Raw genomic sequence first — 20,767 nt, forward strand, 5'->3', positions numbered from 1 at the left:
ACTGCAGCATTCCTTGGAAAACATCTGTCGTTATTCTTAAATCCTTATTTAAGCATCCTTACGTATGCAGTCTAGAGCAAGGTTTTATTGAGGGGCTAATGTAGAAGCACACAGACCAAAATTTAGCACCCAAAATTTGGAGCACCTGCCCACGTGACTTTCAATTTGTGGGACATATCTGAAATCACGGTTTAATTTTCTCGGTCCATGGCAACTTCATATGAGAATTCCAATAAAGTCTTGATCATCATCCAATGAGCTCATTACATTTCTAATTTAGCCCTTGTAATGATTGCTTCTGTCTTTGTGATGCCCACCAGGAATCCCCTAAGTGAATTTCACACATCCCATGTAGCTTTTCTGTTTGTTTGAAGCAACAAACAACAGATTTATTGAATGCAGCATGAACTGTGAATCAATTTTTGGAAATCTTTGTTTTAAAAAATGTTTACTGATATTCTTGGTAAAATAGTTGGTTATTAGACCCATATTTAGCCTCTTTTCTATTCTACTTCTAGAAATAAGAGAATTCCCTCCCTCAGGTAAGTAAAAATGCAAAAAAATATGTTCAACAGCTCCAATATCACAACTGATGAGTTCTTTATTAATGGCTTATGATAGAGCCTCCAAATATTTGAAAGTACATCTTCCCCTGTCCTCCTACCATCTCTCTGCCCTGTAGCACACAACTACACACAAACACACAATTCACTCTGTTTAGTTCTAAGCCTAGGTATTTAATGATTTTTCCATTCATGCAGATTATAAATTGGTAGAATATGATGTTTCTTTCATTTAATTAGAGAATTACACTTGCAGAGCAAAATAAATGTTAATGAACATTATTTGTATTCCAGGGATTCATTTCCCATCCCTTCTAACTAACTTAAATGCCATGCTGTGTTTCTGGATTCGTTAACAACTCCAGGCACATTTCCCTCCACTTGCCTCTGTCAACCCAGCAAGCTGTTCCTTCTGACTTCAAAGTGTGATAGTTTTTGCTTCATCATCAGTTTTGTAGTCTGAAGGGAGAGTTGGCTTACCTAAAAAGAAACCATACTTTCCAATGAAAACAATAGACTAGGGACGCTAATTACCACTTCCTTTTAAAATACGTATGCCTTTTCCTCCAAAAAGAAAAAGACAAGGGAGCTCTCTCTTGTAGAAGAATAAAAGCAAAGTGTAAAAGAGATCTCCAAACAGTCTTAATTATATTTTTTAAATTCAAGATATTAAAATCACAATACAATGATGAGCTGAATTATTTATGTTTTCAGACAATTATTCCGACCAGAAATTGAAGAGTTTCAAAATTATTAAAATGTTTCTAAACAAAAGTTCCCGAGTTGTTCATCATTTCTACAAAGTTACCTGAATGTAGCTCAATGCTGAATGCAAGCGTATCACGTTGTATTCATCCTCTTTGCTCTGCTTTCTTCTAGCAGCTTCTAATCCCGTTGGCAGTCCTGGTCTTACCTGCCTATGGCACATAATCAATCTTGCTTGCCTATCACATAGCCAACCCTGAAGAGTCTTTTCTCCCTAAATAACAACACAAAGTTGAGCTCAGTCTAAAATGCAAATATTAGTGTTTCAAATACAACATCAGAAGACAACTCATTTCCAATTCACTCTCCTGACTTTCCTAAGTGGCTCTCTCGCTGAATTTTAGTCAACTCGTGGCTCTGGAAGGAGACGGAAACATTAATTATATTCAGAAGAATCGTTCAATTTCTTAAAGCTACGCTTCAAATGAAAGGTTTAATAAGGAAATAGACTGAAATAAAACTAATATTTTTAAGCATCCCATTAAGTTGGGTAAATCATTAGAGTTCGTGCTCCTTGGCTTTCTTCACTTTGTTCTAATCAGTGATTTAAATTTCTAAGTTAGTTGTATTTATTGTGAATAAATGAAAACATGCACCAGTATCTGAGGACTTATGTGCTTGGTAGTGTGTGAAATGTTTTCCTACAATATCTTCTTTGATCTCCCCTGGGCACTTATAAGGTATATATCATGTCCTCATTTTATAAGTGAAAAAAGAGTGGAATTAGAGGTGAAGCAATATGTTCAATGTCACTAAGCCCATACACTCAGGCTTTGGTCTCCACTGCCAATCATGCTTATTTCCCTGGCTTAAGAAGATTTTATTTCTGCTCCATTAGATAAAGAACCTTACAAACTACCTTTATATTCCATAGCAATTACTAACATCACATTGAAATTTGGAACTGAAAAAGTGTTTAATTATTTATGGTTCACCTAAACATAGTTTAATTACGATTCACCTAAGCATAGTTTAACACCAAAGATGCGATTCTTTTAAGTCGCACTTTGGATTTTTCCCCATTCTTTTTATATCTGCATAATTACAAAATGAATATATGAATAGCCCTTACTTCACTATTTCTCCCTCTTCCCTCCCCACGGTCACTATATCAGAATGACATGCATGTACAATGTCACGTATATGTATCAGGATACAAGAAAGATCATAAACAAATGAGTAGTTTTGTGATTTTTTCTTTTTTCCTTTTTAAAAAATTATTTATTTATTTATTCATGAGACACACACACACACACACACACACACACAGAGGCAGAGACACAGGCAGAGGGAGAAGCAGGCTCCATGCAGGGAGCCCAATGCACGCCTTGATCCCGGGTCTCCAGGATCACACCCTGGGCTGGAGGTGGTTGCTAAACCGCTGAGCTGCCCGGTTTTTTCAATAAATGGAAAAATACTGTGCATTTTGTTCTACAATTTTCTTTCTTCACTTCATAATACATCTTGGACACTTACTTTTCACTGCATCTACATCTCATTTTTTTAAAATGCATAATATGGATATTTTTAGAGTATATAATCATTATTTTATTAATAGACATCTATATTGCTTCCATATGTTCATTATTTGAAACAATGCAATAATGATTACTCTTATGAATGCATACAAGGAGGGATTTTCTAAGACATATAATGAGAAGCGGAGTTGCTAGGTCAAAAAAGTGTTCATAGAGAGTATAAGAAAAGCTATTTCCTCATACAATCTGATTAACTTTTTTTCTTTCTTTTTTTTAATTTTGCCCTTGATGAATTAAAATAGCTTATTTTAAAATTTGAAAAAAATTATCTATAGTGGGATTAATGACTGCTTTATGTACTTATTGGTCATTTTTATTTCTGTAAATGTTCTATTGCTATAATTTGTCCATTTTTCAAAGACAGTGTTCATCTCTTCATGGAGGATTCTTAAGGAAGAGTCCTTATATTTGAGCTAATAAGTATTTTATTAAAAATTTAATTGGTTGAAGATGAGGTTCTTGGGGTCATTTTCTGGGAAAAAAAAAACACTTGGATGTGATGGTTCATTTCTGTATATCCAAAATCATTCAAATATCTTCCATTCCATAGATTATACTCTCCTTTTAATAAGTATTTGTGCCAATGGATTCTAATTCCTATGGCCTTTTTTTTTTTCTGGAAACAATACCAATATCTTTGAATTCTAATGTGATTTTGATGTTTCTACTCCCAGAGAAGTCTAAAAATGTAAGCAGTTCTAGTGAATGATTTACAGGTCCAATCTTTTTGCTTGGGTGATTCACTAAAAGAGGAGGAAAACTCAGTCTTCAAGGAATTCTATAAGAAGTACAATGTGTTTATTAGACTCCTCTTGGCCCTGCCAGCCATCATGTACTTAACAGACAAACGAAGTTATACTAAATCAAGTCGATACCACTGGATAAGTTCCAGAATTCAGTCTGTCTGTGTATAACGATATGCTGATTCAAATGATACACCTAAAGCCTTGGAGTTACTTGTAGCATGATTTTGAGGATAGAAAAATAATTAAGAAGCTTTAAGTAATTTTAAGATTCTGCTGATAAGAGAACAGAACTTTGACCTAAAATGCACTTCCTTGGGGGAAAGGCAAAAAAAAAAAAAAAAAAAAAAAAAATGTAGCTTGTTAAAACGGCCTCACATAATTAAGCTAATGTGGAAGCCTCAAGACTTAGAATGTTTCTGTCAAGGATCACTGTTTCTGATCATCACACATACTCTGGATATATTTCAGCATGACTAGTATGCCAAGTTGTACACTAGAAATTTCCAAAAGAAGAATTTACATTTTTAGAATGCTTTTGAGCCTCTTTATCCCATTTTCCACCATTAAAAAGAGAACAGTTAAAAATACTCAGAGATATCTTAAAAGATCTTTATGTATTATTTTTAAAAAAGCCAACCTGCTTTCCTATGACTGATAAGCAGCTACAAATTTAAACTTCCACTAAAGGATTTTAAGAGATTTTTTAGTGACAACGAGAAGATTATGGATAGTTCCATCACACACATGACATCTGGTGTCTTCTTCCTTGCCAAGATCTATAAATGGCTTAAACTGTCACTTAACTTCGTAAAAAGCAAACTTTTTTTGAAGCCAAACAACCTAAAGAATAATAATCAATACAGCAACAACTGTAAAAGCCTCTAATATTAGTGGTTATGCGATCACATGCCAGAGTAAAAGGCTTAAGATGAGCTCAAGTTCAAAATAAGAATACTACAGTAGCCAATTTATGGATTTTATTCTGTAAAATCTTTCATGTTTATACATGGTGGCTTGTGTACATGTCCTAGCTATCTACCGCTGCATAACAAGTCATCTCAAGAGGTAGTGGTTTAAAACAGTATTTTAGGATCTCTCCGTTTCGTGAATCGACTAGGCCTCGTTTCCTGTGCTGTTGTCTGGGTCTGCAGTGTCCACACTTTGGTGGAAAAAGCTAGACTCCGCTGGGATGCTCTGATGATGGACATCCCAGGGGTCTCTCCAACAAGAGAGCATTAAGTTCCTGGTATGACTTCCCCAATGGTCTTCATGACAAACAGTCTCCTCTGTCTCCCAAGGCCTTTCCCTCATACACTCCTTAGATAAAATTCCTGCGAAGCTCACCAAAAACTCACTTTTTTTCCCCCCCCGCTTAAATTGACTGATTTAATCTTAGTCTGGAAACCCCAAAGCACTCCACCCTAGGGCCCTAATTGAGGCAGGTGCACCCGGTCCTCCCCCCTTTGCTGCACCTTGCCTTGATGTCTCCGTGTTGTCTCTCCAGACTTGCCCCGTATTTTCTCCAAGAAAGCATCTCTATTTCCGTTCTCTTGTGGTCTTTTGTTGCACCACAGCTCACCATCTAACACCCCAGTGTTTAACTTAACAAATGTTAATCTAAAAAAATTAGGGCAATCTTTGAAGACTAACTACCACAGCTAGTCTTCTGGTCAAAGATGATACACATCTCTCCCATTTCCAACTGACACTTACTAGACTCCCTAAACTCTCAAGGTTTCATCCCATTTCAACCTCAGGATCACACGTGAACTCTGGGATCCCATGATGTAAATCAGGTTCAGGTGCATTTGAGGTTACTTGTGGGGGGCTACCTCTTGATCAGAAGACAGTGAAGTAAAGAAACAAGCTATGTGGCGCCCACATACCCGACCTACAATGGGGAGACAGGATCAGGAGAACCTCAATAGATGCTTCTACTCAAAAAGAGGAGGAAAAATAGGAGCAACATAGAGTCACTGGCCTGAAAAATTACTGAGATGTAGCAAAGCACAGTTGCCATTTCACTTTGCTCAGAAGGCAGGGGCATGTTGCTTAGGATCAGATGATGCTCCCTGGGTGGTTCTCCGTGGCCGTTGGCCTGCCCTGGAGTCTGGACACTACCCTCTCACTCATCTTCCTTCCTTATGAACTAGGTCATATTTGCAGCTGAGGAGTGTTCTCAGCCTATATTCTGCCAGGAGGAAGTTTGGGGTTCAAAAGCCTTTTTGTTTGATTGATTGATTGATTGATTGATTTAGCCTTTTTGTTTTAAATGCTCTGTTCCTTTCTGTCCCAAGTTTTATAATTCCTTTAAAACCTGAGGGTTTGTTATATATAAATTATAATGAAATTATCACTAGACAACAGTGATAGTCACATATTTTCTGAGTGGGGCTTTTACTTTGGGTCATGGGAGGAGCCACAGGCTCACAACAGAGAGATTTTAAAAGCCTTAGTTAGATGTGATTTCTACCGAGAGAAAAAATGAGACAGTCTTTTACGATTTCCTGAAGCCTCAAGAAACTTCCAGCCACCCTTTTGGTCTCATCTTGAACTACACAATGCTTTACTGGTAACACTGTGGCTTTGATTTTTTTTTCCTAAATTAAAAAAAAAAAAGTTTTATTACCCCCTCACCCCCACTTCAAATAATTTCTTGCTCCGTTACAGTCAATGTCTCCCACCCCTGGCAACAAATGATCTGCCCTCTGTTACTATAGATCCGTTTTGCCTTTCTAGATTTTATAAAAATAGAATCATTTACCGTTTACCCTCCAATTGCTCTGGCTCAGCTTCCTGCCTTTGAGATTGATTCAGGCCTTTGCATTCCTTTCCATTGCTGAGTAATATTCCATTTGATGGCTCTACAACAGTATGTTTATCTATTCATGTGGGAAAGAATATTTGGTTGTTTCTTGTTTGGAGTTACAATAAATAAAGACTATATACATAGTCCTGTACATGTCTTTGTGTGGATATATACTTTCATTCCTCCTTGCTAAGTTTCTTCCAGTGGAATGGCAAAGTCTTACAAAAGATTTATAAAGAATTTCTTTTACAAATCTGTCATATAGGGGCGCCTGGGTGGTTCAGTTGGTTGAGCATCCAACTCTTAGTTTTGGCTCAGGCCATGATCTCAGGGTTGTGAGCTCAAACTCCACATGGGGGTCCAAGCTCGCCCATGGAGGGGGGGGTTGTCTGTTTGAGATTCTCTTTCTCTCTTCTCCCTCCCCCAGGTGCCTCCCATCTCTTTCTCTCTCTTCTCTCTAAAATAAACATAAATCTTTAAAAAAATCTGTCATACAGTTTCTTTTTGAAAGTTGTATCATTTAATTCCCATAAACCGTATAAGAGAGTTCAAGTTCCTCCACAAGCATACCAAAAGCTGATCCTGTTCATCTTTTAAACTTAAGCTATTTGGTAACTTGTGATTTAATTACTAGTAAAGATGATTTTAACGTAGAGCAGTTTTTTTCAAATATTTATTGAGCATTTTGAATGACTTCCTTTGTGAAATGCTCAAACATTTTTTTCTTTTCTTTTTTTTCAGTTGTGTTGTCTTCTCATGGTTGAGTTGTAAGTCTTTTGTTTTTAAACATACAACAGATATAAATGTTTTGTTAGTTACATGTATATAATATTTTCTTTCAGACTGGGGCATTTTTTTTTTAATTGTTTTTATTTATTTTATTTTATTTTTTATTTTTATTTTTTAGACGGGGGCATTTCTTTTCAGCTTTGATACAGTATCCTGAAAAAGAAGTTTTTGAATCTGATGTCATTCAATTTTACTTTTTAAAAATGATTCATTCTTGTTGTGTCTTATTTTTAAAAAATCTTTGCCTTCCCAAATTGTAAATATTTTATCTTTGCTTCTAAAAATTATATGAATTTAGCTTTTTGATTTGGGTCTATGATTCATCTTAAGCTATTTTTTGTGTGTATGGTGTGAATTTAAGGTCAAGGTACATTCTTTTTTTCCCAATTGATATCCAGTTGTTCTGTAAATACTAGTTGTTTCAAAACCTTTGATAAAAAGATTATCTATTTCCATTGAATTACATTGACACCTTTGTTGAAAATTGGTTGACTATTTGTATGTGCATTTATTTCTCTGCTCCTTCATGCTGCTTTGATCTTAGGTTTATTTTTATTCTAGTCCTACAATGTTTTGATTGCTGTGGATTTATTAGTAGTTTTGAAATGAAATAACATTTGTTCTATAACCTTTTGCTTTTTAAAAAGAAAGTTGCCTTGGCTATCTTAGGTCCTTTGCATTTGCATATAAATTTTAGTATTAGCTTGTGAATTTCTATTTTTATGAAATTAGCTGAATTTTTATTGGAATTGGGTTAAATGTATACATCAATATATATTATATATTATAAATTATCTTTTCAGAATGATAAATCTTTGAAAGTTTTGTATCTAGTATGTCTCTCCTTTAGATCTGAACTGGTATGATCTTTACTATATGAAAGATTATTAAAATGCAAAAATTAAAATATCTCATTTGAACATTAGAGATGAAGAAAAATTGCTGAACCAATATAGGCATTTTTTATTGCTTATTAAAAAATCAGAGGGTTTAGAATACTAATACACACAGCCCCAAACAAAAGAATATCTTTAATGAAAGGGATCACTAGGAGTATTGTGCTTAACATATGTATTTTTTAACATTATATTTTATATATACATATTATTTTTTAATTTAGGCTGCATGCCCAGCATAGAGCCTAATGCAGGGCTTGAACCCATGATCCTGAGACTAAGACCTGAGTTGAGATCAAGAATCAGATGATTAACTGACTGAGCCTCCCAGGAACCCCTATTATGCTTAATATATTCATAGAATACTGACCAAATAACTAGTTACATTTCATAATTAATTACTACTGCTAAATATTCTGAACTAGCCATTTTGGCTTTACATTAAACTTATTCATGGAATTCCCATGTACTTTCTCTGACAGGCTGGAGGTTGCTGACATTTAAGGCACCGAAAGAGCACTTCTAATATCCATTCTCCCCTAGTAGGGGATGTCTTAAGGAAGCATCTTTATCATCAAAATTTAAAATATTTTATAAAAACATCAATAACTTGGAAAATTCTAGGTATTTCATAAAATATCATAAATTTTATATTCAATCCTAAGGCAATCCTCTCAAAAAGTCCTATTTTATAAACCATGTTTCAAAAAAAGCACAGAGGCACCTGGATGGCTCAGTCAGTTAAGTGTCTGCCTTTAGCTCAGATCATGATCTCAGGGTCCTGAGATGGAGCCCAAGTCAGGCTTTCCACCCAGTGGGGAGTCTGCTTCTCCTTCTCGGCACCCCTGCTCCATTCTTCTGCTCTCTCTCTCTCTCTCTCTCTCAAATAAATCTCAAATAAATAAAATCCCTTTTTAAAGAAGTACACGCATAAACAAGTTTATTTTTCTGAGATAACAAAAGGCAAGATTACCCTGTTTTAGTATGGTTTTCAATCTGAACAGTTCTGGGAATATTCAATATAATAGAATGGAAAACCGCTGCTGTGGTCTGATACTTTGTGGAATATAATCTAGAAGTCTACCTACCCAGATAAACCAACTAAAAAATAAAGTGTGACTTATCCTGTGAATATTAGACCAAAATTTTAAAAAAGTAATAATAAAAAGTAGATTTGTTAACATCTTAACTGATGTATTTTAAATGAATCTCCTTGATTTTAATGGCAGGTGTTTATTGGGTGTTTGTTATGTGCCAGGTACTATTCTCGGTGATTTTCCTAAAATAAACTTGCTTAATCCTCACCACAACTTTCTGAGGCAAGATATGATCCCTGTTTTACAAATGTGAAAATAGAGAAAAAAGGAGGTTAAATAATTTGCCCAAGGTCAACAATTAGGAATGATGGACTAAGGGCCTCCGAAACTCCACTCATCTATAGAAGCAATGGACATTGGCAAAAATCAATAGGCTTAATTTTTTTCAGAAGTCTAGAATTAACTAAATATCTTCACCAACCCAAGAATATTTTATTCAAAAAATGACTTAATCTTGATGAGAACTGCAAGCTTTGTGCTGTCTTGACTTGCTTTCGTCCCATTCCTTCCCCCAGCTCTGTCATAGCCTCAAAACTCAGCCAACTTGCAATCACCCACTGGCACACTGAGTTTGGAACTCCTTAGAGAACAGGACAGAAAATTCCTCAAGCAATTAAAGACATAACTACCATATGATCCAGCAATCCCAAATCTAGATATTTAGCCAAAAGAATTGAAATCAGGATCTGAAAGAGAAAGATGCATTCTTATATCCATTGCAGCATGATTCACAATAGCCAAGATGTGAAAACAAGCTAAATATCCATTAGCAGATGAATGGATAAAGAAAACGTGGAATATGAGTTTAATGGAAAACTATTCAGCCTTAAAAGAGAAGAAAATCCTGCAATATGCGAAAAATATTGTTGAATTTTGAGTACATGATACTAAATGAAATAAGCTACCATAAAAAGACAAATACTGCATGATTCTACTTATGTGCAGTATCTAAAATAGATTCATAGAATCAAAGAGGGGAATCATGGTTGCCAGAGCCTAGAAGGAGGGGAAAATGGACTTATTAATCAATGGATATAAAGTTTCAGTTAAGGAAGATGAGTAAGCAATCATACCTATACAACATCATACCTGTATTCAACAATACTGCATTATACACTTAATTTGTTAAGAGAGTAGATCCTTTGTTAAATGTTCCTACCACAATAAAAAAAAATTTTTCAAAGCCTCATTCTCAGATTATTATCACTCTTACACCAATCTCTCAGCTCCCTGGAAAAGCTCCTTTCATAGCCTGACTCCAGCCAGTCTGGGAACAGCCCTAACATGAGGCATTTATAGAAAACAATCAGCAGCAATTATTTAATATTGCATCTTCCTAAGGCTGTGATGCTAGTTGTAGCAATCAAAATGTAAAATATTAGGTTAACTCTCCATATTATAAATCCCCCCAACTTACTTGTTTTTTTTTTTTAACTCTGACTCTCTCCAGCACTCTTGCATGTATACAGCCCTCCCCTCCACCACACACACCCTATATTCTTTCTTTAACCAGAAAGCAAAAACCTTACGTCTATCTATCTACTCATGCAGATAAAAAGCCTCAGAAATCACCAAATCATGGCATGTGCCAACATGACACTTGGCTATAGTTGCCATGTCCTTTGTATGACATCATCCTTCATAGCATGTTTCAATGAAATTCAGACTTATTACTGCTGCCAAGGAAATGCTTTTGCCTATCCATCTCAACAGCCCTGCCAACATGTGTGAGTGAAGGACTCCATACTTATACATGTGCTACTTCTGGGATCTTTGTTAAATGTATCATGAAGAACCGATGACATACCGAATATCTTGACAACTAACACAAAATGAGTTTCATTCCCCATTAGTATGAATATCAAAATGCGTGAGCCTCATAAAGGGAAGACATCAATGTTCAGTCTGAAGTTTAAGGGTCTGAGACAATGCTTGTAAGATAAGAAGTTGGCCTGTCACACTCTCTGGTAGCTAGGTAGATGGAGGATAGAAGATGATTGATAATTGATTGATTGATTGATTGATTGATTGATAGACAGATATCCTGACAGGAAACATGACATTTCTAGGTCAGAGCACAGTTTATTATCACAGAGCATCTCAGCACTGGTGAGGCTATAAGAGGCATCACTACTAAAATTCTGAATAAGTGGCGTTGATATAATTGGCTAATTATTTGGGGGGAAATGAGGATTTTGCACAAATAGGATTGTACCACAGACTCACAAAAGTATGACAATCAGAGGTTGACCAGCACACTGTCCCCTCTTCCCATCTGGAGAGGGAGAGGCTTTTATTCTGGGATAGAAGCAAATACTACAGGAGAAGGACGTCTCTGAATCTCTCTGAAGTAATAAACTATCTATCTTGCAGAACATGCTTCCTCTTCAGTCATCCTTTAACCAAATTTGCCAGTGGTCATTCCCCAGAACATTGAGACCATGAGGGAACATGAACGCATTCAGAGAGAATCGCCTTCTAACAGTCAGACCTAGGGATTGAAGCTTAACAGTCTAGTGACCTTCACTGATTTATTTTACAGCTTTCTAATCCTGAATAATGAAAAGATGGGTAGACTGATGTTAATGGGGAAAAAGAAAGCAAAATGTCTTCTTCACCATTATTGGCATCTTGATTAAAGAAATCAATGACATTCATAATTATTGTCTTGCTCTACACCACCCGAACTTTTAGAGTAATCACTTACTGACAGTAACATGGCACTAAAATATATTTTCAGATTGTAGTTCTCTGAAAGGAAGGGTGTTTTGTTTTGTTTTTACATTTTTATCCCTAAATCTTTTCTTGAAAATGTACGACTAAAACAATCGTGCTTCAGAGAGTCTCCCTTGATATCACTGAATAGGCAATAAATTTTTATATCTTACAAATTCTGTTCGGACCAGGTTACTTTACTTAATCCCCATTACTTTCTGTCCACTTGCTCAGAATACAGCAAAAGATTAGGGAGATAAAGCTGACTTCATTTACCTTGATATAGCAAAGATATTTCCAAATAAATTTCAAAATCAAAACAAAATGATCCTAGTATCTAGATCACACTTTAGAAACAAAACTTCAGTGTCCTGAGCATTACTAATGTTAATCATTTAGGACCCTCTCACAGCCATTGTGATTTTTTTAAAAAGGTTTTATTTATTTATTTGAGAGAGAGAGATTTATTTGAGCACAAGTTGAGGGGAAGAAAAGGGAGAGAAGAAGCAATGCTCCCCATTGAGCAGGGAGCCTGACTGGGGGCTTGACCCCAGGACCCTGATATCATGACCTGCATCCAACACAGACACCAAGGTGCCCCCATGATGATTCTTTTCTTTTCTTTTGTAAGATTTTATTTATTTATTTATTTATTTATTTATTTATTTATTTATTTATTTATTTAATTAATTTATTTATTTATCAGAGAGAGAGCACACACAGGGGAAGCAGCAGGCAGAGAAAGAGAGAGAGAGAAACAGGCTTCCTGCTGGGCGGGGAGTCCTACTCAGGGCTCAATTCTAGGACCCTGGGACCATGACCTGAACTGAAGGCAGGTGCTAACCAACTGAGCCACCCAGGCACCCCTAGTGATTCTTTTGAAGTATAAATCATGTCATGCCACATCTCTGCTCTTCCTTTTGATGGCTCCTTATCTCGGTCATAGAAAAAAATCAGAGTCCTTTTAGTGGCCTATAATGACTTTCATGGTCTACCCAATCTTGAGTAACAGCTGCTTTTTTGCTTCCTTTGTTTTGTCTTGTTATATCTACATATTCGAACTAACTGATGGATGATTTGATAAATTCAGTGTGATTGGCATGTGGCCTAGAAATAAGTCCTAGAGTAATTTAGCTTTGTATTGAAATTGGATAAATTCTGTATGTAATCTAAAGGGTTTTCCCTGGGAGATTTTTTAAGTGTCATGGAAATGTGCTCTCTTGTTCAGCCCCAGACAAAGACTTATTAAACTTCTTTTGAGGACAATCATACACTCATGCAAGACACGGTATCTGCAGAACAGACTATCCCAGGTCTCACAAAGGAGATAATCTGTGTACACCAATATCAATATTGGCAATGTAGCAAAAGAAAAAAAATGAGGAAATCCTAAGGAATTCCAAGGAAACTAGTCAAGATCGCTCTATTACTTGCCAAACTGAAAGATTCTTCTGAGTGAAATGAGGAGTATCTAGAGATTTAATTCTGCTTGATCTCAGAGGAAGACAAAGCAGATGTAGGGTGACATTAATTTTATAAAATTTAAGCAAAAAGTGGGTACGGATGCCTGTGCACAATAGAGGTATATTGACTTAGCATCTTTGCTTACCTGGTTAGCACAGAGAACTACAGATTGAGTGCAGACCCAACCAGGAAGATGGTTGCAATACCCGTCCCTCCAACAACATGTCAGCAACGCCACTTTCGTACAAAAAGAGAAACAGGCTTGCTTCTAAACGTATGCTACTAATTTACCTAATCACAATGCCTTTCAATGAAAGCAAATGACTTTATTTCAGATCATGAATGTTGCATACAAAATTGAGCTTCTAGGTGAGGTCACGTTAATCCCCTTTAGATAGGGCTTGTTTTTTTTTTTTTTTTTTTTTTTTTTTTAAGATAGGTGTTTTATTCCTTTGGATTTTGTTTTTCCAACCATCCTATGATGAAAGTGCTATTGCTCTGTTTTGACAGTGACAGAAACAATAAGCATGGATATAAAGCAAGGAGCAACAGAGCAGAAGAGTTGCTAGAGACAATCTTACACCACCTTTCTGGGAGGTGACATGAGACCATGAAGAGCCCACCAGAAAGGCCCACCCTGACATTGACTACAGTCTAGGAACTTTGGGCAAGTCTCTTCAGCTATAGTGTGGAGACAAGGAGACCTCCACCACAAGGTTGTGTTCCAGGAGCTAAATGGGATGAAGTACACAAAGCCACCGTGTGCTGTTATCACAGTTCCTAGGAAAGTACAACTTAAAAAAAAATTGTTATATATCTATCAATAACCCAATGTTAGAAAATTCTGAGAATCATCATTTTGGATTGTGTTTCTGGCTTTCTCAAAATGCTTCCCATTTTGAACTATTCCCTGAAAAGCCTATGTTGCCAATCAAATCTGAATTACTGCTGACCCCTGCAGACCACTCTCTTGAAGACTGATTACCTTTTAACTATGATTTGAGATTTAGTTTTCATAATAGGAAATAACAGTTTTGCAGAGTGGCCTGGCAGGGCTTTATAGAACAGCTTCAGTCAGGCTGACATGTGCTTTTATTAACCATATTTCCTGTAGCTCCACAGACAATGAGAAATCCACTTCTGTGAGCCGAACCAATTATAACTGAACAGGTACACTTTTTCCCCAGCCTGGTCATGATGTCAAATGTTTGATTAGAAAGATCTTGTGCTTTTAGCAAAATGGGGGTGAATATCTTTCCATTTGCAAGAACAACCTATTTCGGCCTTCCATTTGGTAGTTTCTTAGTATCTTAATTTTGGTCTCTCGATGTCAGATAGGGTTGCAAATGCAACGCCCTTGAGATGGGAGAGAAACAATATTGTTTACGCGTTTCAAAACAGACTGAACGAGCTTCAGGGAGGAAGAAGTTGCACCAGGGCACAGAACCAGATGTAGTGTGTGATATAAAAGAGAACAGAGACAAGGTACACATGAAGAATATATGCCCCAGGGGAGGCAACAGGAGGACAGACCTGGAAACCCTAGAAAGCTCTTCTCAAGGAGAAGATCAGATACAGGGAAATGTTAAGATGAAACAGATAAACAAGTGGATGGAAATATTGCCTTGTGCATGCATAATGCAGTGATCCAACCACCACAGATCAGGTTTTAGAAGCACAGGACTGAAACAGGAAAGGGTAATCCTGAAAAGACGCAGTTCCTGGGAAAATCCTTGCACAGAAGGTTAAAAAAGAGAGAGAGAAAAAAATGGGAACCCAGTTCTCTCTAGCTGTGAGATCACAAAGACAGAGTAGGCCTCGTTAAGTCAAGCATTACAAACAAGGGCCTGTCTTCAGCTGCCAGAGAGAGAATCTTGCAGCAAACATCAAGGGCAACCACCATCCCTTCAAAATACTGTAAGTTGGATACTTCCCATTTCTTAAAAATTCTTCAGTTATAGCAAAGCATTCTGTTGATATTTCAAGGATCTCCAAGGAATATTTGTCAGTTACTTTTAACTCTTTACTGACCAGACTACAGAGACAGAATCACAGATTGGTAGACTATTTACGCTAAAAAAAAATTAACATCACTCATTATACTCTAACCTTGTTTTATAGTCAAGAATGAAGAATGCCAAGATTGCCTCATACCACGTGGCAAACTAACAACACAGCCAGGATGAGAATCACATTCTCCTGATTTCCAAACAGTATTTTTTCCCACCACAGCTCTCTAAAATTAAATTTTCAGTATTTTCAAAAGAGAATTGCACCTATATAAAGTCCAAGAGAAGAAAATTCTGTGAATAAGAGAATCAGATCGGAATAAGCTAAACTTAAAAGTTCAGCAGCAGAGAGTTATAAGATGAAGATTCTTTAAAGGAAGTAGAAGGAGAAAAATGCACCCTAGATAGAAGTACCTTTTGCTTTGCCCTCTACAACTGACCATTTTTTTGTTACCCCCATTGTTATCCTGTTGGCCCAGGGCAGCATCATATATAGCAATGTCCCCCTACTGGTTTCTCTGTTTCCATCCTTGCTCCCTTTCTAGCAGCAGCACAGAAGTCAGAGTGAGTCCTGTAAAGTGTAACTGTCATTCTCCCACCTGTTCCTCCAGGGGCTTCTTGTCTCATAAAAGGTTAAGCCAAACTTCTTACAATAACCTACAAAGACATACACAATTTTTCTCCCCCATTTCATCTCTGAAATCATCCCCTTTTGTCTCTTTCTTCACTATATCCCAGTCCTCGTGGCCTTCCAGCCAAATTTTGGGTACATTAGTCACACCCCTGCCTTGGGGTTTGTACCATCTCTTTCTTCTGCATGGAACACTTACCCCATCCTCTGTCTGCATAGCTCATCTTATCCATTCAAGTCTTTGAACAAGTGTTCTGTTCCCAGCAAAGCACACGATGACCACCCTATTTAAAATTGTTCTATTCATCTTACACTTTTTAAAAAGGATTTTATTTATTTATTCATAAGAGACACAGAGAGAGAGGCAGAGACACAGGCAGAGGGAGAAGCAGACTCCCTAGGGGGAGCCTGATGCAGGATTCAATCCCAGGACTCCGGGATCATGCCCTGAGCTGAAGGCAGATGCTCAACCACCGAGCCACCCAGGCATCCCTCTTCTTACACCCTTGATCCTACTTATCTTGCCCTCTTCTTTTTTAAATAGTACTTACCATGCACTACATTGTATGTACTTCCATTAGAATCCTGAAAAGATGCAGTTCCTGGGAAAATCCTTGCACAGAAGGTAAAAAAAGAGTAGAGAAAAAAATGGGAACCCAGTTCTCACTAGCTGTAGGATCACGAAGACAGAGTTTCAAGCCACATACCAAGATGTTTTGTTATTGATGCATGTGCCGCATCTAAAACAGTATCTAATATATAATCATCAGGAAAAAGCCGCTGAGTGACAGACTTGTCTAAAAGCAAAAGTCATAATCTCTGGTTTTATTCAAATGGAAATACAGAAGTTCTACATTGGAGAGAGTACCACACAACCGAGTGTTCCTATCTCTGAAGGAAGGAGTCTAATATGAAGAAATGGCAACTTGAAGAAATGTCAGAAGTACATCAGAAATTATTATAAAGACAGTGCTCACTTCAGCAGCACATATACTAGAATTGGAACAATATAGAGATCAGAATGGCCCCTGCACAAGGTTGACAAATTTGTGAAGCATTCCATATTTTTAAAAATTGTTATAAAGATATAGAAGAATTTAATTACAAGATTTAACTAAATGGAATATCAAACCATTTGCCAAGATGGTAAAATAAAAATTCATATTCCTCTAAATTAATATTTAAGTTTAATAGAATTCCAACCGAAATACCCCCTAGATGTCTTTAGAGAAATTAATGAAATGGCTTAAAAGTTCATTTGAAAAAATAAGGAACTGAGAACCTAAATAATTAATGCCAAGAAGAAAAAATGTATACCAATATTATAACATATTAGAAAATACTACTTGTGAGCTACTCGTTTAAGAAAAGCCAGATAAATAAAAAAAAAATAGAATAAAAAATTGAGAAACTGCCTTCAGAACAGATAAGGAATACTTTAGTAAATATATGGAACTGGGAAAATGTTTTAAGCATCTACTTAATTTTTTTAATACAATATACAGCATACAAAATAAATTCTCATGGATTAAGCAGTTAAATATGAAAATAAATACAGATTTAGAAAAATTATAAGTGGGTCTGATCGGAAGGCAAATCAAGCTCTCCAAATTAAGATTACATAACTAAATTATAAGATGAGCATTTTTAATGCATTAATAATACTAATGTTGTTATTGCTGTTACTAAAAAGCAAACAACCAACAATATGAGATGGTCCTAGAAGCAAAGGCATTAATTCTGTGAGATGAAAGCCTGGAGAGGGTTAAGGGTCAAGGATTAATTATTATTATTAGGGTTTAGAACTTCTATTTTCATTTTTTTAACTTTTTATTTTTAATTAAATATCCCAGGAGCCTGAGATCATGACCTGAGCTGAAGGCAGACGCTTAACCAACCAAGCCACCCAGGCGCCCTGGAACTTTTGCTTTCTGTTCCTAGCTGTTATCACCAGATCTTCAGCAAATTCATTTTACACACAAGTGCATTGTTAGTAGCTCCCTGAAAAACCAAAGAGAGTAAATTGAATTCATGGTTTGGGGCACTAAAGACCAGAGCAATCTGATGCAAGTTGCAGCACCAGGACTGAGACAAAAAATAAACATGAAGTAAAATTGAAAAGCAATAATAAAGGGGACAGCAGGAAACTTTTGGAGATGATGGACAGTTTAACGGCATAGACTGTGTTGATGGTTTCATGGGTGTATACTAATTACTAAATTCACCAAGTTATGTACATTTATCATGTATAGCTTTTTGTAGATCAAAAATATAAAATAAAATAATAAAATCCAGAAAAAGAATGAAGAGCAATAGAACAAAGGAGACCAAAGGGGAATATATAAATCTCCCACATAAATTTTTGAAAATAAAGGAGGAGGGCACTGGAATGTCAAAAATTATATGAAACTGAGCGCTTGTTTAATTTTATTTGGACATTAAAAAAAACTTGATATCCCAAAGAATGACTGGAAATAACCACATTGCACGTACCCCCATTTACCTATTCATATACAGAGACAATACACACATGGGTGGACCAACACACATAGTTATATAAACAATTTATTGAACAAGTTGGACTTGATAGGATATAAGAACGAACCAACTTCCTTCTTAAATCCCTTCAAGGTTCTGTAACCTGGTGGTTGTTGTTCTAACTCGGCATAGAATCTTAAGGCAATCCCATAGCTTTTAAGGAACAAGTAGTTCATAAAAATCCACGTTTGTGTATTAGCCACTTAGATCCAGTCCAGTTTAGTATAATAACCAAAGTTCGGAGAGCTTCTCCAAGACATACAGCTTAATCTCCCTCGAGGCTTCCAAATCTACAAATAGAGAAGAAAGTATGGCTGACTTCTTAATTATTATCTCCTTCCATTTCCTCCCTCTACTCACTAATTCTTTTATTACTTCTCCAGCACAGGGTCTAAGGAGAAAAGACAATCGGGAGAAAGGGTACACAGCCTTGGGTTGCTCTTAGTTCTATAACTTGGGCGTGGCAGATGTGACAAACTGACCCTACCCATTCCTGGGATACTTTAGCATATCACTTGGAAACCATCCCAGTTGGGAACCACACTGCCCAAGGCTAGCCACGTACAGCCATCATGCTCAGGTCCTGGACTTCGGGAAATATGTCTTTTGTTTAAGATCCCTTCCTATCCCAAGGAAACACACACTTGCTCTGCCATTGATAGAAGTGTAGTTTACTCTCAATATCGCTTAACCCGGAAGGGGAAATCTCCAGTAGTAGCCTCTTACCTTTAGACTTTGTAGATATGGGTCAAATGTCAGTTCTCATTATGGGTCAAATGTCAGTTCTCATTATCCTCAAATTCCCACAGCTCAATGACAAGGCCCTCAAATGGTCCTTTGAAGACCCCATTACATAACTGGCGATTAGAAAGAAAAATTCAACTTTCTTTATCCATATTGTCGGGGATAAAATCTTCACAGGGTATGATTAACTCTGAAAAAAAAATATTTCCTTGACTTGCTAAACTTCTCAACCTTTCTCTTTCTTGACTTACGATGAGGAGAAAAATTCCCTAGCACTTAGAGAACATTTGCTCCTGGCTTCCAAGATGTAAGACTGGCTAAGACTGTTGGCACCAAACGTAGGACCTTCGTCTTTCAAGCCCTGCATCAATAGTTTAGCAACTCACTTTAAACTCTGGAGGTTCATGGGCTCACCCTCAGGTCTGGGGTTTGGGGCCTCTGGACAAGGAGTCAAATGTAATGATCTATTACGCTACACACGTGATTACATAGGCGTGTATGCCCATATATCACTTTATCACAGACAAAAACACAGAAGATACATGTATGTGTGCCTGAGGCTAATGAATAACGTAAATATAATGTTTATAGGAAAAATATTAAAGTGGTAAGATTACTGGTGATTCTTTCTTCTTTTGTTTTTCTCTATTTCCTAAAATAACATGCCTTACTCGTAAAACCATTTAAAAGTGTATCTATAAACAAACACATAATAATGTATCCTATTTTAAAAATGTAATCTTGATTCAAAAGTAAAATAAAAGATCACTGAAACAGGTTTTTATATTAACAAAGTTATTTCATGCTAAAGAAAACATCCAAAAATTGGGAAGAACTACTTAACAAATGGTAAAGAGATATTTTGGAATTACTTTCATAATAAAAGTCAGATGGGAGCTCAGTAGTGTATAATACATATTGTAAGATATACACACATGTACACATGCATAGTAAGTATACACAAGAAATCATATTTTAAAAATATTAGAAGTAGAGGCTCCTGGGTGGCTTAGTCAGTTAAGCCTCTGATTCTTGATTTCAGCTCAGGTCCTGATCTCAGAGTTCAGAGATCAAGCCCCACGTTGGGCTCTAAGCTCACCTTGGAGTCTGCTTAACATTCTCTGTCTCTCCTTGCCCCTCCCTCCCACACATGCACTCTAAATAGATAAATAAATAAGTAAATAAGTAAATAAGTAAGTAAGTAAGTAAGTAAATAAATAAATAAATAAATAAAATCTTTAAAAATATATTAGAACTAAATAGAATTTTACAGGATCAATTTAAAATCAATAAAAGTAAGTTTAAAGGCAATAAAAATAAGCACAAGTGAAAAGTTAATCAGTTTGGCTTCATGAGAATTTCAGACTTTCACCTAGAAGTATTAAGAAATTTGAAAATACCCCAAAATGTGACAGGTTTGCAGACTCTTTTTCATATATGGACTAAAAAGTTTACTTGGAAAA

At 36.3% G+C, this 20,767-nt stretch overlaps 1 protein-coding gene and 1 pseudogene across 2 annotated transcripts in view; one reads left to right on the plus strand and one right to left on the minus strand.

Moving 5' to 3' along the window:
* Positions 1-20,767, minus strand: part of THEMIS (thymocyte selection associated) — a 182,751-nt gene that overhangs the window by 59,076 nt on the left and 102,908 nt on the right. The gene's annotated exons all lie outside the window — the stretch shown is intronic.
* LOC119869863 lies at positions 16,992-17,091 on the plus strand (annotated as a pseudogene).

Source organism: Canis lupus, chromosome 1 (assembly GCF_011100685.1).
Source record: "Canis lupus familiaris isolate Mischka breed German Shepherd chromosome 1, alternate assembly UU_Cfam_GSD_1.0, whole genome shotgun sequence".
NCBI lineage: Eukaryota > Metazoa > Chordata > Mammalia > Carnivora > Canidae > Canis > Canis lupus.